Here is a 22294-nt window from a genome sequence, read left to right on the forward strand (position 1 = left end):
ATGGGATTCAGTTGGTTAGTCATCTGCTTTATCCAGCCTGTGACAGAGGACAGTGAGGTGTGCATCCAGATATGTTCCCTTCAGTGCTGTTTTAGTACTAGCTAAAGGCACAATGTATAATCCACTGTCAACTCCTTTCATTAAAGTCCTGTCTCTAATGACAGTGCTGTTGTTTGCAGGATAGTTTTTAACTTATGATCTAATTCTAAATATGTCTGTGACAGTATCATGCTTGAAAATGTCAGTAGGGTTTGGTGGTGGTTACTGATTCAGTTATACTGCACGTGCACATCTGGTACTCCCTACCAAGCAAAATAAATTGTTAGTAATGTCTGTGCCTTCCTGTTTTAAATAGCATTGTCTGCACATAACATACAGTCAGTGATTGACCACACAGCACTATATGAATACCAGAAGTACCTAATAAATTGATTACCCAGTGTAGTTTATAGATACAAGAAATAAAATGACAGTCCATTAAAATGGACAGTTGCATTTTCTGACCTGAAATCTATATATTTTTAAAGCTTTGGAAATCTCTCAGATTTTTATCAGTGGGTGCCTCCTTTTGCTACAATTACTATAATTATGGTCCTTGTTATTCATTTTGTGCATTTTGTGTTGGCTTCTACCATTTGTTAATTTAGTGAGCCACGAGGCTGCATCCGATTTCGGTGCTCACTAACCAACACTATCCTGGATGTACTGCGACAGCGACCAGGCTGGATAGAAGCCAAAGAGTAAGTCAATTGGCAGAATAAGAACAGACTGTCATCTTTTCAGTACACTTTGTGATTAAAGTGGCCTAAGTCTAATGTCAAGGAAGACTGGGCTTTAAATTAAAGATATGAAAACGATGACCCTATAAACCTTTAAATGAAGTGGGCAGGCCGGAATTGGGCTGCATTTGTATAGGTATTCTACACACCAAAGATCTCTTTTAAGTTGACATCTTGATATTTCATACTGAAAGATGTCTCGGCATTATAAAACCATTGCTTTGACCTGGCTGTTTCAGGTAAAGGTGGCTCGGTCTTTCTTGTACATTTGATTGGATCTTTGAGATTTACTGCTAATGTAAAGTGCCCCTATAAATAAAATGCATTATTATTATAAAATGCATCTTGTTTTCAGTATCTCTAAGTCTTTATACAGTGTAATAAAATATAATACTTAATAAACATGTTCTTAAAATGAATTCAGACTTTTAAGTATTGAACTTTGTTATAGACTCTCTAAGTAATGCTGGTATTCAATGTTAGAATTATCCTGTATTAATTCATCTGAGAAAATGTGCTAAGAACAAAGCTGGTTTAATCATTAAGCAAAATACACACATGCTTAGGGCATCAAGGGAAGGAGGGCAACACAGAAATATATAAAATAATATAGTAGTAGAGTTTAATGATATACTAAACTTGGGAATACAACAAAATTAGAATCTGATAACTGCCACATGGTCCACAGAGGCTCACGTGATCATTCTTGTCTTGGTCATGTCAGCTGTCCCGATCAGTTGTCCACTGAGAGTGAGTGCAGTACTGTGCAAAATTTTTAGGCAGGTGTGAAAAAATGCTGTAAACAAAGAATGCTTTCATAAATGGAAGTGTTAATCATTTATTTTCATCAATCAACAAAATGCAGTGAATGAACAAAAGAGAAATCTAAATCAAATCAATATTTGGTGTGACCACCCTTTGCCTTCAAAACAGCATCAATTCTTCTAGGTACACTTGCACACAGTTTTTGAAGGAACTCGGCTGGTAGGTTGTTTCAAACATCTTGGAGAACTAACCACAGATCTTCTGTGGATGTAGGCTTCCTCACATCCTTCTGTCTCTTCATGTAATCCCAGACACACTTGATGATGTTGAGATCAGGGCTCTGTGGGGGCCATACCATCACTTCCAGGACTTCTTGTTCTTCTTTACACTGAAGATAGTTCTTAATGACTTTGGCTGTATGTTTGGGGTCATTGTCCTGCTGCAGAATAAATTTGGCGCCAATCATACGCCTCCCTGATGGTATTGCATGATGGATAAGTATCTGCCTATATTTCTCAGCATTGAGAACACCATTAATCCTAACCAAATCTCCAACTCCATTTGCAGAAATGCAGCCCCAAACGTTCAAGGAACCTCCACCATGCTTCACTGTTGCCTGCAGACACTCATTATTGTACCGCTCTCCAGCCCTTCAACGAACAAACTGCCTTCTGCTACAGCCAAATATCTCAAATTTTGACTCATGAGTCCAGAGCACCTGCTGCCATTTTTCTGCACCCCAGTTCCTATGTTTTCGTGCATACTTGAGTCGCTTGGCCTTGTTTCCATGTCGGAGGTATGGCTTTTTGGCTGCAACTCTTCCATGAAGACCACTTCTGGCCAGACTTTTTCCGGACAGTAGATGGATGTACCTGGGTCCCACTGGTTTCTGCCAGTTGTGAGCTGATGGCACTGCTGGACATCTTCCGATTTCGAAGGGTAATAAGCTTGATGTATCTTTCATCTGCTGCACTAAGTTTCCTTGGCCGACCACTGCGTCTACGGTCCTCAATGTTGCCCATTTTTGTGCTTCTTCAAAAGAGCTTGAACAGCACATCTTGAAACCCCAGTCTGCTTTGAAATCTTTGTCTGGGAGAGACCTTGCTGATGCAGTATAACTACCTTGTATCTTGTTGCTGTGCTCAATCTTGCCATGACATGAAACTGTCTTCCACAACCTCACCTTGGTAGCAGAGTTTGGCTGTTCCTCACCCAGTTTTAAGCCTCCTACACAGCTGTTTCTGTTTCAGTTAATGACTGTGTTTCAACCTACATGTGACATTGATGATCATTAGCACCTGTTTGGTATAATTGGTTGATCATACACCTGACTATAATCCTACAAAACCCCTGACTTTGTGCAAGTGTACCTATAAGAATTGATGCTGGTTTGAAGGCAAAAGGTAGTAACACCAAATATTGATTTGATTTAGATTTTTCTTTTGTTCGCTCACTTTGCATTTTGTAAATTGATAACAATAAACGATCATTATTTATATTTCTGGAAGCATTCTTTGTTTACAGCATTTTTTCACACCTGCCTAAAACTTTTGCACATTACTTTTACACATTTGGGGGCACCAAAACCTTTAAAGTGCTTAGGGCTTCTAAAGGTCTTAATCCAGCCCTGGCTAAGAAATTTGTGCCATGATTATCTCTTATATATATTTCTCTTCTGGTTCGTCCTGCTTCCTGTTCAAAAGCGGTCACGCCCACACACAGCCGGCACAGCATCTCTCGATTGCTATTCGTCCTCTTCCAAGCCCTTCCCCACGCTGCCTGTGGCTCCTCTTCAAAACCGGACCCGCCCACAAGCAGCCGACACGGCATTTCTCGATTCCCATTTCTGCTCTTCCAAACCTTTCTCCACTCTGCCTGATGCCTCCCATACAACCCCACTCTGCTTTTCTCTATTCCTATTTCTCCTGCAACAAAACTTTTCAAATGCGAACCTCACTTTCTAAACACAAGAAAAGGCATTCTTCCCAATAATTATATGAGTGCCAGAAATGCAATAAGAAGTTCACTACACAGGATTGTCTGACTAAACTCAACAAAACTCATTCACATTTGAGAATACAACTCTTCTCTAGCATTTGCTTCCATGGGTGCACAGATAACTCAACCTCCTGGCCATGGACCATACTGTTTTAAAAAACACGGGCAAATTTATCACCAAATCTCCCCACTATAGGCTAACACTTCTACCTCTCCAGGATATGGACAGTTGTATGTTTTTGACACAGCGCAAGCTAATGAAGTACGCTTACAAAATAAAGCAAACTCTGCATGCAGCGAAAATTTACTTCTCCAGCTAGATGCCATGCTCAGAGCCATCAACCCCTTTGCTAAATAATACAAACACATGCATGAAATCGCTCAGTCCAATCCAACAGCATCTACACGAATGTTTTTCAAGGAAAACCCTAGGCAGGATTTACGATGATACAATGCCCCGACATGTCACACCAATGTTGCAGCGATTTTCGTTGGAGAAGATGGCGAAATGCCTGCCGAAAGGGTCATTTGCATCTATCCCATAGGCAACTCCTGTAAACAGATTTCTACGCTCAATATGAATTGTGATGTATGGTTTACCCACTTTTATTCCCTTACGGAAACATTGACTGGCACAAAGATTTACAACATGTTCCCGATAAAAGAACCGCCAAGTGAATAAGGCTTACTCAATGCCAATTTTACGCGTACAGATTAGCAACATTTAGTATTTTGCACTCCAGCGGCAAACTATTCCAACAGTACGTTATTCCAACAGTACGTCATAGATGCGAATGTTAAAACAGAGGGCGCGCGTCTCAACTATCTCAGATTACATCGACACGATCTGTGCTTGGAACAATACAAAGGACTATCAGACACACTGCAAACAAATGCTGATTATCTGTCGTCTCCACCAAAACACCTATTCACAACTGTGTCTTTCAAGAAGTATTTATTTCTTCTTGATTTCTGAATTCCTTTCTCACCGTTTTCCTTTCCTATTCTTACACCGCTGTATGCTACGGCGGGCGTCGGCTAGTATTACATAAAAAAAGCCATTTAAATTTTGCGTGATTATAATTTTGTGTAGGCCTAAATATAACTGCTCAAATGGTGAACATTTGTTTCAAATAAGCTCTGTCTTGTTTACAAATAGGAGCTTAGCCTGAATGTTTCAAAACTTCTAAGGTGTTTCTGTTTTCATCAGTGACAGCGAATGGGATTTCTACTGGTGTGATGTTGGCTGGCTCAGGGATCATTTTGATCACATGTATCTGGAAGAGCATGTTCGAATCAGCCATTTCCGTAACCATTATCAGGTAGGAGCAGGTGTCATTTATATAACTTTTACAGTAATATAATTTTCAATACTCCAATGAAAACCTTCTGTACTACAGTATACAGGCGCTGGTCATAAAATTAGAATATCATGACAAAGTTGATTTATTTCAGTAATTCCATTCAAAAAGTGAAACTTGTATATTAGATTCATTCATTACACACAGACTGATGTATTTCAAATGTTTATTTCTTTTAATGTTGATGATTATAACTGACAACTAATGAAAGTCCCAAATTCAGTATCTCGGAAAATTAGAATATTGTGAAAAGGTTCAATATTGAAGACACCTGGTGCCACACTCTAATCACCTAATTAACTCAAAATACCTACAAAAGCCTTTAAATGGTCTCTCAGTCTAGTTCTGTAGGCTACACAATCATGGGGAAGACTGCTGACTTGACAGTTGCCCAAAAGACGACCATTGACACCTTGCACAAGGAGGACAAGACACAAAAGGTCATTGCTAAAGAGGCTGGCTGTTCACAGAGCTCTGTGTCCAAGCACATTATTAGAGAAGCGAAGGGAAGGACAAGATGTGGTAGAAAAAAGTGTACAAGCAATAGGGATAACCACACCCTGGAGAGGATTGTGAAACAAAACCCATTCAAAAATGTGGGGGAGATTCACAAAGAGTGGACTGCAGCTGGAGTCAGTGCTTCAAGAACCACCACGCACAGACGTATGCAAGACATGGGTTTCAGCTGTCGCATTCCTTGTGTCAAGCCACTCTTGAACAAGAGACAGCGTCAGAAGCGTCTCGCCTGGGCTAAAGACAAAAAGGACTGCACTGCTGCTTTCTGATGAAAGTAAACTTTGCATTTCCTTTGGAAATCAAGGTCCCAGAGTCTGGAGGAAGAGAGGAGAGGCACAGAATCCACGTTGCGTGAGGTCCAGTGTAAAGTTTCCACAGTCAGTGATGGATTGGGGTGCCATGTCATCTGCTGGTGTTGGTCCATTGTGTTTTCTGAGGTCCAAGGTCAACGCAGCCGTCTACCAGGAAGTTTTAGAGCACTTCATGCTTCCTGCTGCTGACAAACTTTATGGAGATGCAGATTTCATTTTCCAACAGGACCTGGCACCTGCACACAGTGCCAAAGCTACCAGTACCTGGTTTAAGGACCATGGTATCCTTGTTCTTGATTGGCCAGCAAACTCGCCTGACCTTAACCCCATAGAAAATCTATGGGGTATTGTGAAGAGAAAGATGCAATACGCCAGACCCAACAATTCAGAAGAGCTGAAGGCCACTATCAGAGCAACATGGGCTCTCATAACACCTGAGCAGTGCCACAGACTGATCAACTCCATGCCACGCCGCATTGCTGCAGTAATCCAGGCCAAAGGAGCCCCAACTAAATATTGAGTGCTGTACATGCTCATATTTTTCATGTTCATACCTTTCAGTTGGCCAACATTTCTAAAAATCCTTTTTTTGCATTGGTCTTAATTGATATTCTAATTTTCCAAGATACTGAATTTGGGACTTTCATTAGTTGTCAGTTATAATCATCAACATTAAAAGAAATAAACATTTGAAATACATCAGTCTGTGTGTAATGAATGAATCTAATATACAAGTTTCACTTTTTGAATGGAATTACTGAAATAAATCAACTTTGTCATGATATTCTAATTTTATGACCAGCACCTGTATAGTGAGACTGTCTATGCTGAATCCTTAATTATTTGCCTATGGTGGAAAAAGGGCAGTTTATATTCAGAGAGGACATGCAGGTGATGGGTGTAACAGAACAAGATGAAGTGACTTCAAATGAAGTCACTATCTCTCTCTTTGCCATTTGTGCAGTCTCTGAAAATGCTTTTCAAATCTTTCATTTATAAAGTGATTTGGTGGCTGATCATGCAAGATTTAATTTCATTAACCAAAATCAGAAAAGTGATCATTTCCAGTGGATTTTTTACTTGTTAGTGAAGCTACTTTTAACTAAAAATGAAAACGCGTTGATGGCAAGGTTCCTAGTATAGTTGTTTTTTTCTTTTAAGCATACACGCACTAGTTAATTTATCTGAACCTAAACGTATACAGTCTATGCATAATACAACATTTTTTGTATTTGCTTTTATATCTGCATACAAGGGGGGACCCAAAAATAACCGGAATTTTGTTGTTGTTAGGTTGGTACTTGTAGTATGTGGTTGGGCCTCACAAGTCAGTCTGCCAAGTGCCATCAGTCTGGAAGGTTGTGCTTGTGTTCAGTGAATTTTTTTGTAAAAGTAGGTTGCGCAACAGTGTGAGAAGGAAACGCCCTGATTTGTGCGAGTCGGGCGATTGGTTCTTTCATCATGACAACGCTCCATCTCACACTGCTCTCAGCATTCGCCAATTTTTGGCAAGAAACGTTATGACAACCCTGAACCACCCACCCTACTCACCGGATTTAGCTCCGTGTGATTTCTTTTTGTTCCCTCGGATGAAAAAAGACTTGAAAGGAAGGCATTTTGCTGATGTCGAAGAGGTAAAAAAAGAAACGACCAGAGCATTAATGGGCATTACTTCAGACGAATTTAAAAAATGTTTCGAACAATGGAACAAACGGTTAGATAAGTGTATTTCCGCCAATGGAGAGTACTTTGAAGGAGACTAATTGTAGTTTGTACAGAAAATTAAATTAAACACTTTTTAAAAATATTTCCGATTATTTTTGGGTCCCCCCTCGTAGCTCCCAATATTCTTCAATCTTATTTTCATGCATCCTAGTATCCTCTCTGTTATCACTCCATGACTCATCATGTGGTTGTGAAGGGTTAAATTATTTATAGTTTTTCGTGCACTTCACAGTCAATGATTAGTGGCTCTCACGTGAACACGTGAAGTTAATGGGTGTCAGATGAGGTTAAATGGTTATAATTTGGAGGAGTACGTTTAAAGAGGAGAACAAACAAAAGAGGATTTGTCGATCATTATGGGTTGAACGTGTGAAATATCAGTTTGTATGTGTGAACCTTAACCAAAGAGCAGGACAAATAGCATCAGGTTTGCTGAATTTATGTCCAGGTAGGAAGACCAATGGCTGCTGCTGAGTTCCATAAATCGGCGATGTTCAAGTCTACTTGATTTGCAATCAGAATGCATTGGAGATTGGTGTAGAGTTGACACGGGAAGGAGGAATTTAAGACTGGGCAAATCTGGGGTGTTGTTGCATTGATGTGGAGAGGGCAGAGCTGGAGGAGATTATTTAGATTGTCCTTGGGAAAGGCAATGCAGTAATCTTGCTCTGCCGAGTGAGGGGTCCTGATGAATGTGGCAGATCGTATATTGAGGTGAAATTTTCTTGTGTCCTGGCTGTGGGAAAGAAAAACATGGAAATGTACCTCATACTGTATACTGTGAATTTCCCCTTGGGATTAATAAAGTATCTATCTATCTATCTATCTATCTATCTATCTATCTATCTATCTATCTATCTATCTATCTATCTATCTAGTCATTCAGTATGTACTACTATACATTACTTTTTTTTAATTACATTCTTGGGTCTTCTAATTGTGATACTATAATTGGATTGTAATGCATATTAAGGAAATAGCAACAGACTAGGAAAACACTCCTAAAGAAAGTAAACTTCTGGAGTGAACATTAAATTCCTTAATGAGCATAACCTCCCACACAGCCCTGCTTTGGGCATTCTGCAGTGTATTGCAGAGCCAGCCACTGTCCATGATATTCATGGAATATGACACACAATAGGTCTAGCACTGGGTCCATTTTTGGTAATTCTAATGTTGTAGGCCAGGCAGTGACCAGTCAATAAAACATAAATTGAAATCCATAACTACAAAATAATTTTGGATGTTGTGGGTGGAAGGTGTTGAATTCCACAATTCTGTTGTTTCCTTTAAACAATTTTAATACATTTTATTACTTTTTTTATAAGAACAGCTCACCCGAAAAAATCTGATGGTGAAAAATTTGAAGAGATACCGCAAGTTGCTGGAGCGGGAGACAGGGAGGTTGGAAGCAGAAAAGTGTGACTTTTTCCCCTGCACCTTTGAGCTCCCATTTGAATACCACCTGTTTGTAGAGGAATTCAAGAAGAATCCTGGAAGAACATGGATTATGAAACCGGTGAGAGCTGGAAAGCAGGGGATGGAGGGTCAGAATGCACTTAATGCAAGTCAGCTAAGCTTATACCTGGATATGGATAAATCAAAAAGTAGAGGCAATTTGAAAATTACACGGTAACCACAATAGATAGAACCTGACGCAATATAATACTTTGTGATGGCTTATGGGTAGGTTGAACATACACAGTTCATCACTCTGACGTTAGTCTAATTCAAGCCAAGGTCAAAGGATCATGGACACACCACTGCGGGATTGCACCACTGTTGAACAACATGCTGTGGTGAAATTTCTTTGGTTAGAGGAAGTAAAACCTGCTGTAATTTACCGAAGGATGTTGGCTCAGTATGGAAGTGAAAACAACATAACTCAATGAGGTTTAAAAATGACTAGAAAGATTTAAAACGGGAAGAACAAGTGTAACTGACACAGCTCAATCTGGTCATCCATCTACATCACGCATACAAGCCCACAGTGACATGGCAAATGCCTTCATTAAAGAAGACTTGATGGATTACATTGTCTGCTGTTGCTGCACATCTGGATATCGGCTATGTATCTGCACATGGCATAGTGCATGATAACCTGGACTACATTAAAGTTTAAGCAAGATCGGTACTCAAAACAGTTTACAGATCTGCACAAGCCAACATCCTTCAGTGAATTCCATGTTCATTTGATCTTGGCATCTACTAGACACATAAGCCATCACAAACGTGTTGTATTGTGTCCACTTCTATCTGTTGTGCTGTTTTCAAATTGTCTTTACAATTTTGTCAAAAAATGCTAATACTTCACAACATTTCACTGCTCTCTGCTGCCATGACAGATGGTGCTAGGAATTTGCAATATGTACTGTGACCAGTAGAAGGTGTTGCAGCACCCCAAACCCCATGAACAACAATACAAACAAGTCCCAGATACAATCAAATGATTTATTGTTCAAACACCTCTGTTTTACAGGTTTCTTTGTTAAATACAATAACCTCTTCTTTTTCTCTCCTCTTTCCTAACCTTACACCACTTCTCCTGTGAGCTCTGTCCTCTAATCCCTGGCTCTGACTTGCCAAGTGTGGAACAGTGGCTTCCTGTATACCAGGCCCAGGAGTAATTGCGGTACTACCACACTGCATCCGGGAAGCACTTCCCTGTCAGATGGTACTTCCCTAAAGGGAGGAAGCCATCCCCCCACGGCTCCCTCTCACGGCTCTTATGAAACACAGCAGGTTTACCCATTGGAACAACAATTCCCATGAAGCCATCCAGGTGTGTATATTAGAGGCCCACCAGAGAGCTGCTGCCAAATGTCAGGATGGGGGAGCACATGGCCCCAGGTGGCAGTCTCCTTCCACGTTTCTATTTACAAGACGCCCCAGGTGGATAGGGGACCATCCATTCCGACCAGGATGCCAGCCAATCCTTGTCTTTAATGACAGTACACATAGCCCAGAGTTCGTCTATTTCTGTATGGGAAATGTACACTATGATTCATTGTCCCAAATATTTGAACCTCTGTGATATTTTCAACTGAAATGAATAGTCTTCTCTATTGTTTTTGAATAGGTGAGGTAACCTTGACCTTCCATCCATCCATCCATTTTCCAACCCGCTGAACCCGAACACAGGGTCACGGGGGTCTGCTGGAGCCAATCCCAGCCAACACAGGGCACAAGGCAGGAACCAATCCCGGGCAGGGTGCCAACCCACCGCAGGACACACACAAACACACCCACACACCAAGCACACACTATGGCCAATTTTTAGAATCGCCAATCCACCTAACCTGCATGTCTTTGGACTGTGGGAGGAAACCGGAGCATCCAGAGGAAACCCACGCAGACACGTGGAGAACATGCAAACTCCACGCAGGGAGGACCCAGGAAGCGAACCCGGACCTTGACCTTCATTTTTATCAATTTAAACTGCACATAATTCACTTAAAAGATGGGCTATATGTAAAGTTTGGTTGCTTATTCTCAGCTTGCAGTCACTATGTAACTGAGCTGCTATGTGGTTGTTCTTCCTCATAATACAGTCATCACTGATTATTCAAATACATGAATAACTTCTCACATTTATGAGTGAATAATGAATCACAGAAACAGACAACACTGAAGCACTTTAATGGCATTTACTTTGGAAATTAAATGATGTGCAGGATACCTCAGTTTTTCTATCTATCCATTTTCTTTACCTGTTTGCCATGGTAGAACTCCTAGTAACTGAGGGTTTAAGAAGGATCTTCTGAGTTTTGAAACTTTAGTGTTACTTAATATGTTTAATCTACTGTTGTCTGGAATCGGATTCTGCTGTATTTCTATGGCCAATTTAGAGACCGCTGCTGAGAGACATTGTAGTAATTTTTGTATTTCTTTCATGTTTGTTCAAGATACTGTCCTCATCGTCATCATCAACAGTGGTTTAATGGCCAATTACCAGGTTTACCCAGGTTAGACAGTTGCCCCCAAATCGTTTTTCCTCCATTCACAATGGTACTGATCATCATTTAGGTTGAGACACATTCCTTTCAGATCATCTGACCCACCAAACTATGTCATCTTCTGCCTACCTTTTGGTCTCGTCCCCTCCATCTTCATATAGTGCACCTTTTCACTCAATCAAGATATTGTATTGCTCATTAGTCATAACATTTAATATTGATGAGCTAAGATGGCTCAAACATTCTAGACAGTACTGAAGGTGTTGCTGCTATGCCAAGTACCATGAAAGAAAAAAATAATTTTGGCATTCTTATAATGAGATAATACAGAATGTTGGACTGTTTGTTTAAATCTTACGAGAGACACCTTTCTGGATGCCCTCTTTATCTAATATGCTCAATTCTTTCCTACTTATGTAGGTGGGCCGGTCTCAAGGAGAAGGCATCTTTCTTTTTCGGAAGCTGAAGGATATAACTGATTGGAAAAAGGTATTCTTAACACAGTGAAGCACACTGTCTAGATCACATAGCAGCTCTGTGTTCCTGTCAATGAGTGGGCATGGTGCTATTGTGAATACACCTCTGTGATCATACGTACCTTGTGGGATTGCAGTTGAAGAATGGTTGTTAGTACACAAATCTGCATGATTCCATTACTGGACAAATACATAGTTTCAGAAGAATGCAATATAATTTGGCACAGTATTAGTTTCTCTCTTGCATGCAGTGATGCCATTTTAGGCACCAGCTTACCATGACTCTGAGTTTAAGAAGGTTTAAGATTGAGAATCATGGCATTCATTTATTCATTCATTCATTCATTCTAGTATTCATTTTACAAATCCATCCATCCATCCATTGTCTCCCGCTTATCCGAGGTCGGGTCGCGGGGGCAGCAGCTTGAGCAGAGATGCCCAGACTTCCCTCTCCCCGGCCACTTCTTCTAGCTCTTCCGGGAGAATCCCAAGGCGTTCCCAGGCCAGTCGAGAGACATAGTCCCTCCAGCGTGTCCTGGGTCTTCCCCGGGGCCTCCTCCCGGTTGGACGTGCCCGGAACACCTCACCAGGGAGGCGTCCAGGAGGCATCCTGATCAGATGCCCGAGCCACCTCATCTGACTCCTCTCGATGTGGAGGAGCAGCGGCTCTACTCTGAGCCCCTCCCGGATGACTGAGCTTCTCACCCTATTTTTAAGGGAAAGCCCAGACACCCTGCGGAGGAAACTCATTTCAGCCGCTTGTATTCGCGATTTCGTTCTTTCGGTCACTACCCATAGCTCATGACCATAGGTGAGGGTAGGAACATAGATCGACTGGTAAATTGAGAGCTTCGCCTTGCGGCTCAGCTCCTTTTTCACCACGACAGACCGATGCAATGCCCGCATTACTGCAGATGCCGCACCGATCCGCCTGTCGATCTCACGCTCCATTCTTCCCTCACTCGTGAACAAGACCCCGAGATACTTGAACTCCTCCACTTGGGGCAGGATCTCGCTACCAACCCTGAGAGGGCACTCCACCCTTTTCCGGCTGAGGACCATGGTCTCGGATTTGGAGGTGCTGATTCTCATCCCAGCCGCTTCACACTCGGCTGCGAACCGATCCAAATTTTACAAATCTGTTTTTTTAATATATAGTGTTGGAGAGGTATGGTAACTTTTATTTAATCAAAACATAGTCCACACTATATTGACATAAGGAGAAGCATCCTCATGTTCTCAGTAGCCTCTCACATTGAGCAGCAGATGACAATATTCTGCAGCAAGATCTAAGGTCTGACCAGTAGTCTTACCTGCTTATGAAATAGTTGAACCAGCAGACATCAGAGTTTCCATACACACTAAAACCATACAAGAAGTAATGTCTTATGGTTGGTTTTCTGCCTTTTTTTAGGAAGGAAGCCGATTTGATGAACAGAAAGATGAGACACAGGTGGAAAGATATGTGGCTCAGCGCTATATAGAGAACCCATATCTCATTGGAGGTGAAGCTAACAAGTTTATGAGAGTTTTTTCTGTTTCACACGAAATTAGAGACCAATGGTCTGGATAGCGGTGCAGTGGTTGGTGTCCTTTCTGCACAAATCACAGGGACTAGGTTTTATTCCAGGTCTTGTTGCTGTCTGTTGGGGTTTATTCAGGATACTCTTGATTATCTACTACATCCCAAAGTTAATTGTTCGGGGATTTCATGGAAAATTAGTTCACACTGATTATGGATCCACATCCATTGACTAATACATCTCGAAGTTATGTGTTTCTTCATGAAGCTAAGTGTTGAATGTGGATAATTGGCTTTTTATTGTTGTTTCTACCTGGCCTGTGATGCTGACAGAACAGATTATGGCAACCCTGCAATGCACAAAGCTGATTAAAAAATGGATACATGATATATGTGTTTTAAAATAACTGACTGGATAAATCAGTATATTTTTTATTATAAATCAGTTTTCATTTGCACATTCCATGGCAGTCTTTCTGTCTGGAGTTGTGATGACTCCTGTTTATTTCTATAGTTTAAGTACAAGCTTCTGAATTTACTGGCAACCCTATTTCAGCACATTTGAATGCAAATTTTGAAATTACTTTACTGGCTCCACCCTTTAAATCAGGGATTTGTCCAGGTACAACTTCATGGAAGGGGAACAACACAAGTAAGGAGTACATCCAATAAGCTGTTTTAAATTTTTTTTTATGTTATGTATTTTAATATATTTGTGTTGATTAAGTACTAGAGAGTGCTGACATGTTGCATGTTGGCTGGACATACAAATATATCTGCATAAGTGCCAGTGCTACCGATTCTACAGATTCTTATTACAAGGAAGCGTGGGCATGTGCAGAAGTGGGCACTGTGTTGTATGGTTTTTGGCAGACACAGACAATAAGTGTCAAACATTACTAATTATATATCTGTTATTTAAGCTTGTATTTATGTATCTTTTATTACAGTGATCCCTCGCTATATCACGCTTCGGCTTTCGCACCTTAACTCTATCGCGATTTTTTCTCATACACGCTTACGTCACTATGCATGCGCTTTCTGAGAACTTTTATCTAAGCCCCACGATGGCTCCTAAACGTGCTACTTTTTCTAAGCCTTCTGACAAAGCGCCGGAGGAAGATGCTTACCATGCAGGAGAAGGTGAAACTCTTGGATATGATCAAAGATGGCAATACCCTACAAAAGCCTCCTCACGCATATGAAAAGACAGCGTCAGCAACAGCAACTGCCAATCAAAATGTTCTTCAGCCGCGCACCCAGACACCCACTGCCTACTCCTAGTACTCCTTCAGCGGAAGAAGATAATGACGCACCTGCTGAAGATACTGCACCACCTTGTCACGCTTGGGTCACAGATTTGCACAGACACAGGAGGTTGTAGAAAAAAAAGAACTTTACTCAAAGCACTGCAGACAAACATTTGTCTCTTTTGAAAAGTTTAAACGTGCTCCATGACAAGTCAGAGATGACAGTTCCGCCAGGAGCAGAGAATGTCTGAGAGAGAAAGAGAAACAGAACAACCAATTCCAAAGCTGAGAGGCGCTGCACAATACTTTTAAGAAGGCGGAGTACCACATGAGAGGTTTATCGCGCGTTATAGCGCAAGTAAGAAGGGTAAGGAGCAATGTGAAGGTAGACTGTCAGCGGTTTCAGGGTTTTTCCCAGGGGTGTCTGTGTCCTCTGAGGGTGCGATCAGCGCTCCAGCTTACAACCTGAAGACTCTCCTACTGAGCTCGTGCCTTCATAGGTTAGTGGTTGTGTGTAAGAACTGTGTGTGTGTGTAATTAAATGTACAGTACAATAATAATATGATATTTGTAACGTCTAATATGTCTTATTTTCTCTTATTTTGTCTAATATATTGGGTAATACGAGTGTAATGGTGACCAAAGGGTGTTATTTCATGTCTAGAGGGCTCTAATAATGTTAAAAACGTATTTAGAAGGCCGTGAACAGGTTTTCTATACTCTGAGAAAATATTCGATTTATAAATAAAGAATCCTACTTCGCGAAAATTCATTTATCGCGGTAGAGTCTGGAACGGATTAATCGTGATAAACGAGGGTTCACTGTACTTATTTATTGTTATTCTTGCTTTCGTACATTGTTCATTTGTTTTTCCTTTCTTGCAAATGCAGTATGTTTTTGACAATCTCATAAAGCATTTTGAGCTACAGTCTCTGTGTGAAAATGTGGTATACAAATAAATGTTGTTGTTGTAAACTGTTTCTGACCATTCTGTGCTTTATCTGACAGGAAGGAAATTTGACCTGCGAATTTATGTGCTGGTAACCTCTGTAAGTATGGTTTCATTTAAATCTTGAATAGTTTTTGATAAGCATTTAGAAATCCTTTAATAGGAATACTAATTTTAAAAATCAGTTAGTGGTGAAGGGCTTGATATCTTTTTCCCAGCTTAGTAATAGTCAAATATTACAAATACAAAGCTTTAAAGGTAGATCATCTGTGATGGGCATCTGCTCTGTGCGTTATCCTGGAGTAGATTATAGTTCCTTGACACTCTAATTCCAATAATCAGATTGGAAAGTTGATAGTGTGTTGCATGTAGGGATGAAGGAATGGATTGAGAGCTGAAATGAATTTTGAGCTTCTTTTTCTATCTGTTAAACACTGTCCTTGCTTACTCTTAATAGCTTTACATAACAAATTGTAGAATATATTTTATTGCGCAAGGATGATGATGAGGTCATCCAGGCATCAAGTAGAACAAGATATAGAAACAATAGCTTGGTTTTAAGAAATAAGTGCAAGGATTTGCTAAAGAAGGAACACAAGAGTAGCAACGTAAAACGACACACCTACAGATTTGTATCCCATCTATACAGGTTGGGAATCCTGTCTACTAGTTACTTTGGCCCACGTGTTTTCAGATCACCACAAATTGCCTGCTTCTTTCTACCTTCCAGCTCTCTTTCCTACCAGCTAATCCTTTGTGTCGATTCACCTTCCAACTCTATACTCAGATTTACTCAGGAGAGACAGCTCTAATCCCATTTGAGGGTCACTTTTGGCCACCAAATCAGTTCTGGGTTACGATAACCATACTTTTACAATAGAGAAAATCAGCTAGTGTTGCCTTTGACAGCCCCAGTTACCTTGCTGCCTAAAGCCAAAACAGCCCTCCATTTTCCTGATGGTTTTTAAAATGGTAGTCTGATCTACACTTTGCCAGCCTTGGACTGTGTGCTGCCATCTAATGGCCAGCTCTTTCTCACACACTCTATCAATGCGGTCAGGCACCCCTGTCATCTGCTGGGTTGGTTCCGTCTAGTGCTGCGGAGGTTTAAAACTGTTTTCTTTGAGTTCACCCTCCTCTGTATCGTTCTTGAGGCACACAGTCCACAAATGCAAAACTGTACTGTCATGACATGTATAATCCCTGCCATCACATTCTTTTACTCGCTTCCCACCAAAAAAATATATATTTTTTTTAATGTTACTTACCCCATGTAGTTTGTAGTGATGGCAGAGACCATTTTTTTATTCTCATCTTTTCATGCAGAACAAAGAACAATATTAATATCCATCCATCCATCCATTTTCCAACCTGCTGAATCCGAACACAGGGTCACGGGGGTCTGCTGGAGCCAATCCCAGCCAACACAGGGCACAAGGCAATATGTCCATGAAAATATAACCATTTATTCCTGTCACATAATCCATATGTTAGATATCCAGCTGTAATCTCAAATTTCCCAAAACGCATGTATTTTAATAAGTTTTCATTAAATAAGCAATTTCCAGAAAGAGCTTTTATGAGCTAAACATGACTCAGCGTATGAATTGAGGAGCCTAGAAAAAGAATTCCACTTCACCCCTACTGTAGGAATGCTGTTTGGTGGGCTGCTGGTGCACAATTAGTGTGCCATACTGTGAGGTCCGATAATCACCACTGGCCAGATATTACAAATGCACTTGTGCCACTGCCATGCCTTGTTCAGTGACACTTGAATCTGTAGTCTTACTCATGAGCCCCACACCCCCGGGCTGCATACGCACACTTCATCCATTGGTGTGTACCAGCTGCATTGTCCACAAATTTGATTCTGCCATTGATTTGATGGTCGTTTGTGTGACAAGAACATGAGTACCTAACACTGTGACAATTCAGTATATATATAAAATTGATATAGGATACAGACATTGACATTTTTTTTATCAGTGTGACTCACTTTTTATAACTCTTTCACATTGCAAGAAAATGTAGATCAACCATTTCTACCATTTTTAAATCCAATTCCAGTACAGGTTAACAAAGTTTCTGAGTGTCTCAAGTAAGTCAGAACAGTGGCTGGGCCAGCCATTAATCCCCTTGGTACACTCTCAAGAGCCCACCTCACTCCGTCACTCCAGGTCAGCTTGGAGATACTACGAGTCAATATGAAACACGTCCATATTTGGGATGCAGAAGTAGATACACACAGAATGTGCAAACCCCATATGGACAGTAACCAGGCTGGCATTCAGGAGTGTGCATCTCACAGCAGTGTTCATCACGTTGTTTACTGTATAGTGTGACTAAAATGGGAAGATGTAATAGTTTTAATATGACGGTGTAAAAGCTTTGACAGGATACTTTGCTAGAAGGTGCCCTGCCACAACTGCACAATTATGGATACTAGCATAACATTCATTAAGAGAGAGAGATTCATGGAATAACAAGTTTTGAGGTTCTGTAATTACCTAATAATGTATTTTGAAACAAAGTGAAACTGACAGTGATGTTTGTTTTTTGTTGCAGTTCATTCCACTCAAGGTCTATCTATACCGAGATGGATTTGCTCGCTTTTCCAACGCTCGCTTCACCCTCAGCAGCATTGATGACCACTGTATCTCTTATGTTATTTATGTTTATAGTATGAGCTATCCATGCTTTTTAAAAAACATAATTTTCACTGCAGTGGTCTTAATTTGTGCCTGCCACCAGCCTTTTCCTGGATTATTTTTTAGGTTCAATTCATATTGTACTGTTATACCATATAAATCTGGTGGTTTTTAAAGTTTTTCTCTCTTGTGCCATTTATTTCTGGTGTTCCTCCATACTTGTCCCTGTTCATATATAATGATTCACACAGTCTTCTCATTTTGCCTACTGGGGGTTAACATATAACACAGCAGACATGATGTGTGCACCACTGTATGTATGCTCAAAACAAATGGTTGTCCTTTCAAACCCAAACCCATTCATACTCCACCCAAAGATGATTTATATATTTTGTAAGACACTAGGGGTTGCTGTTGCCCTTCCAACTAAACAGACAGACATACTGAACACAGGGTAAAATGACCAAGAAGGTATTTAATTTTTTTTCTTCTTGTTACAGTGCCCAGAAGCACCTCCGCCACCATAAACAGGCAAAACCAATAATAATAATACAATGAATCACCACAAATCTCTCCTCCTCACCTCCCAGCAAGCTCTGTCCTCTACCTCCCAACTTCGGCTCGCTTGCTGGGTCTCCAACAGTCTTTTATAGAGTGTTTGACCCGGAAGTGCTTTGGTTCTTCCGTCCATGTGAGATTCCTGGAAGACTTCCGGGTCAGCTGGAGAAGTTGAGCTTTCTGTCAGCCTGGAAGTACTTCAGAACTTCTGTCCCCATGACTATGGAAAAGATATGAGTCTGCAAGTCCCCCAGCAGCATCTCCTGGTGGCACCCACGGCATCCAGCAGGGCTGAGAAGCCAAACTCCAAATCTCATGGTGCCCTGCGGGAATCTGGGGTACTGCTATGCTGCAGGGACATCGCCATCTGGCAATTGGGGGGTGGGGTGGGGGGGGGGGGGGGGGGGGGTAGTGTCCCTCCATAGCTGCTTTCCCTCATCTTTCTCCTCTTTGGTCGTTCCGGCCATCCACCACAATTTAAAACAGGTACTTTATTGTGGTGGCTGAGAAAGGATTAATCTCATGTTATCAAAAAGTCCTTCCAATTAATTTGTCTCATTAAAGACTACATACATTGGCTGAAAAAGTGTATACTGCAAGAGGAATAATTGTTCAACCCAAGTTTTTTTTTTTTTTATTGATTTTATTGAAATCACACAACATTCCATACAAATATCAATTTTGAAAACAAATCAACCCCCACCCCTGGGAAAGACAGCATGGACAGCAGAATAAAACTTAAACCTAGTAAAAATAAGCAAATAGATAAATTAATAAGTGAATATAGATAAATGGAGAAGAAAAAGAAAAAAAGAGAATAGGGAGAGAATCTGCTTCCTCGGTGCTTTAAGAGCTTATTCTAAAATGTTATTGATTAGATTCTGCCAGGTTTGGAAAAATTTTTGCACATCTGCTCTAAGTGAGAATTTTATTTTTTCCAATTTCAAATAATATAAAACATCAGTTACCCACTGACTTAAAAGGGGAGAGTTAGGATTCTTCCAGTTGAGCAGGATATGTCTGAGTGCCAATAGTGTAGTAAAGGCAATCACAGTTTGTTTGTCCTTCTCCACTTTAAGCCCATCTGGAAGTACACCAAACACAGCTGTTAATGGGTTAGGAGGGATTGTGACACCAACGCTGTGATAGGCATCTAAAACTTTTGGTCCAGAATGATGTTAATTTGGTGCAGGCCCAAAACATGTGACCCAGTGAGGCTGGAACTTGATTGCAACGTTCACAGGTTGGATCTTGCCCTGGAAGCATTTTGGACAATTTTAAGCGAGACAGATGTGCTTGATAAATGATTTTAGTTGAATAGTTGTATGCTTTGCGCATATGGAGCTCGAGTGAATTCTCTGCATTGCTTCCTTCCACTCTTTTTCTGATATGTTGAGTGAGAGATCTTTTTCCCATTGTCCTCTTGGATCTTTGAAAAGGAGGGACTGTAAAATAATTTTATATATTGCAGAGATGCTGTCTAAGTCCTTGAAACTGATGGATATTTTTTCCAGCATAGAAGGAGGTGAGAGATGAGGAAAATCGGGTAGGTTCTGTTTAACAAAGTTTCTAATTTGAAGATAATGAAAGAAATGTGTTACTGGAAAATTAAACTTAGAATGTAATTGTTCGTAGGATGCAAAGACGTTGTCTATGTAAAGATCTCTAAGTGATTTAATCCCAAATGTTTTCCAGACATTAAAAATTGCATATGTTTGCGAGGGTTGAAAAAGGTGGTTCTCGTGCAAAGGTGCCACAGATAAAAGATTCTCTATCTTAAAATGCTTCCTACATTGGTTCCATATTCTGAGTGAATGAAGCACAATTAGGTTATTAGTATATTGGCGATAACTTGAATTTATTGGGGTGCAAAGCAAGGAATATAAAGATGAACTGCAGGATTCTATTTCTATTGCAGACCAGGCATGTGTATGTTCATCTGTTTGTGTCCAGGTTTTAATATGTTGTATGTTTGCTGCCCAATAGTAAAACTGAAAGTTAGGTAGAGCCAGGCCACCTTCTGCCTTTGGCCTTTGTAGGGTCGCTTTTTAGATACGTGGATGTTTTGAATTCCAAATAAATGAGGTTATGGTTGAATCTAATTTCTTAAAGAACGATTTATTGATGTATATTGGAATATTTTGAAATAAAAAGAAAAGCTTAGGGAGGATATTCATCTTAACAATGTTAATTCTTCCAGCTAAAGTGAGATGAAGGGTTGACCATCTATGCAAGTCTTGCTTGATTTTTTCCATACAGACAGCAAAATTTTGTTGATAAAGACCTTTATGTTTATTTGTGATGATTACCCCTAGATATTTGAACTGATCTGCGATGATGAAAGGGAAAGTGTCCAATCTAATATTGTGTGCTTGAGAATTCACAGTAAAGATCACACTTTTAGTCGAATTAATTCTGAGACCAGAAATCTTTTGAAATTCTGTAAGTGCTGTTAGGACTGTAGGCACAGTATTTTGTGGGTCTGATATATACAGTACCATATCATCTGCATATAGAGAAATTTTCTGTTCAAGTCCTTCTCTGATAATCCCCTTTATCTCATAAGCATTTCGACAGTGAACTGCCAGTGGCTCAATGGCAATTGCAAAAAGTAGTGGTGACAAGGGGCATCCTTGTCTGGTACCACGTTCTAGTTTAAAGTAGCTTGAATTAATGTTGTTAATACAAACTGAAGCTTCTGCATTGGTATACAGTGGTTTGATCTAGTGCTGGGCGGTATACCGGTCCATACCGAAAACTGTTTTTTATTTTTGTTATGACATGGATTTCTGTTATACCGCAACAAGTTTATTGGAAAACAATGAGCGAGCATTTACAGTGTACTGGTCTTGAGCTTCATGGATAATCTGTGCTAGGCAGATATTGTGACCTCTTCACTGAGGCACTGCACTTTTCACCACAGGTTTATTGTGCTGACTCACTTAATCCACATGCACTTTATAATTGTCTTTGTTTCCATATTTATAAAATGCTTGAGGAGGATGCCCATTATATGAAGGCATTATAAAAAATGTACTTTAACAAAAAAACATGGCAATAGGTTTTTATTTTTGTTGATCACTTGCTGAAGCAGTAATCTACAGTGATTTATTATCATCCTTAATCATTAACCCTCTGCAGATGCCCATCTGACAAATGTGGCAATTCAGAAAACTGCCCAAGACTATGACCCTGAAAAGGTAAATGAACTTGAAAATAAGATGGTCACAAACTGTGAGAGAATACTATTAATGTATGGGGGCATTGGGTTCTCACTGTTAGTTTGAGATTTGCATTGGGTAAAAAAGGTTTTCTGCTTTTATTTATTCTGTTTCATGTAGGCATTATTCATATGTGGGTGGCACAGTTGGCACTACTGCCATACAGCTCCAGAACCCTTGGATGAATTTTTGGACTGGTCAGTCTGACTGGAGTTTGAACTTTTTTTTTTTTCTTGTTTTCTTTTGTATGCTGAAGGT

General features: G+C 40.3%; 1 pseudogene; it reads left to right on the plus strand.

The window, feature by feature from the left end:
* Nucleotides 1–22294, plus strand: part of LOC114659375 (probable tubulin polyglutamylase TTLL9) — a 28003-nt pseudogene continuing 5709 nt past the window's right edge.

This window comes from Erpetoichthys calabaricus, chromosome 10, assembly GCF_900747795.2.
Source record: "Erpetoichthys calabaricus chromosome 10, fErpCal1.3, whole genome shotgun sequence".
Classification (NCBI taxonomy): Eukaryota; Metazoa; Chordata; class Cladistia; order Polypteriformes; family Polypteridae; genus Erpetoichthys; species Erpetoichthys calabaricus.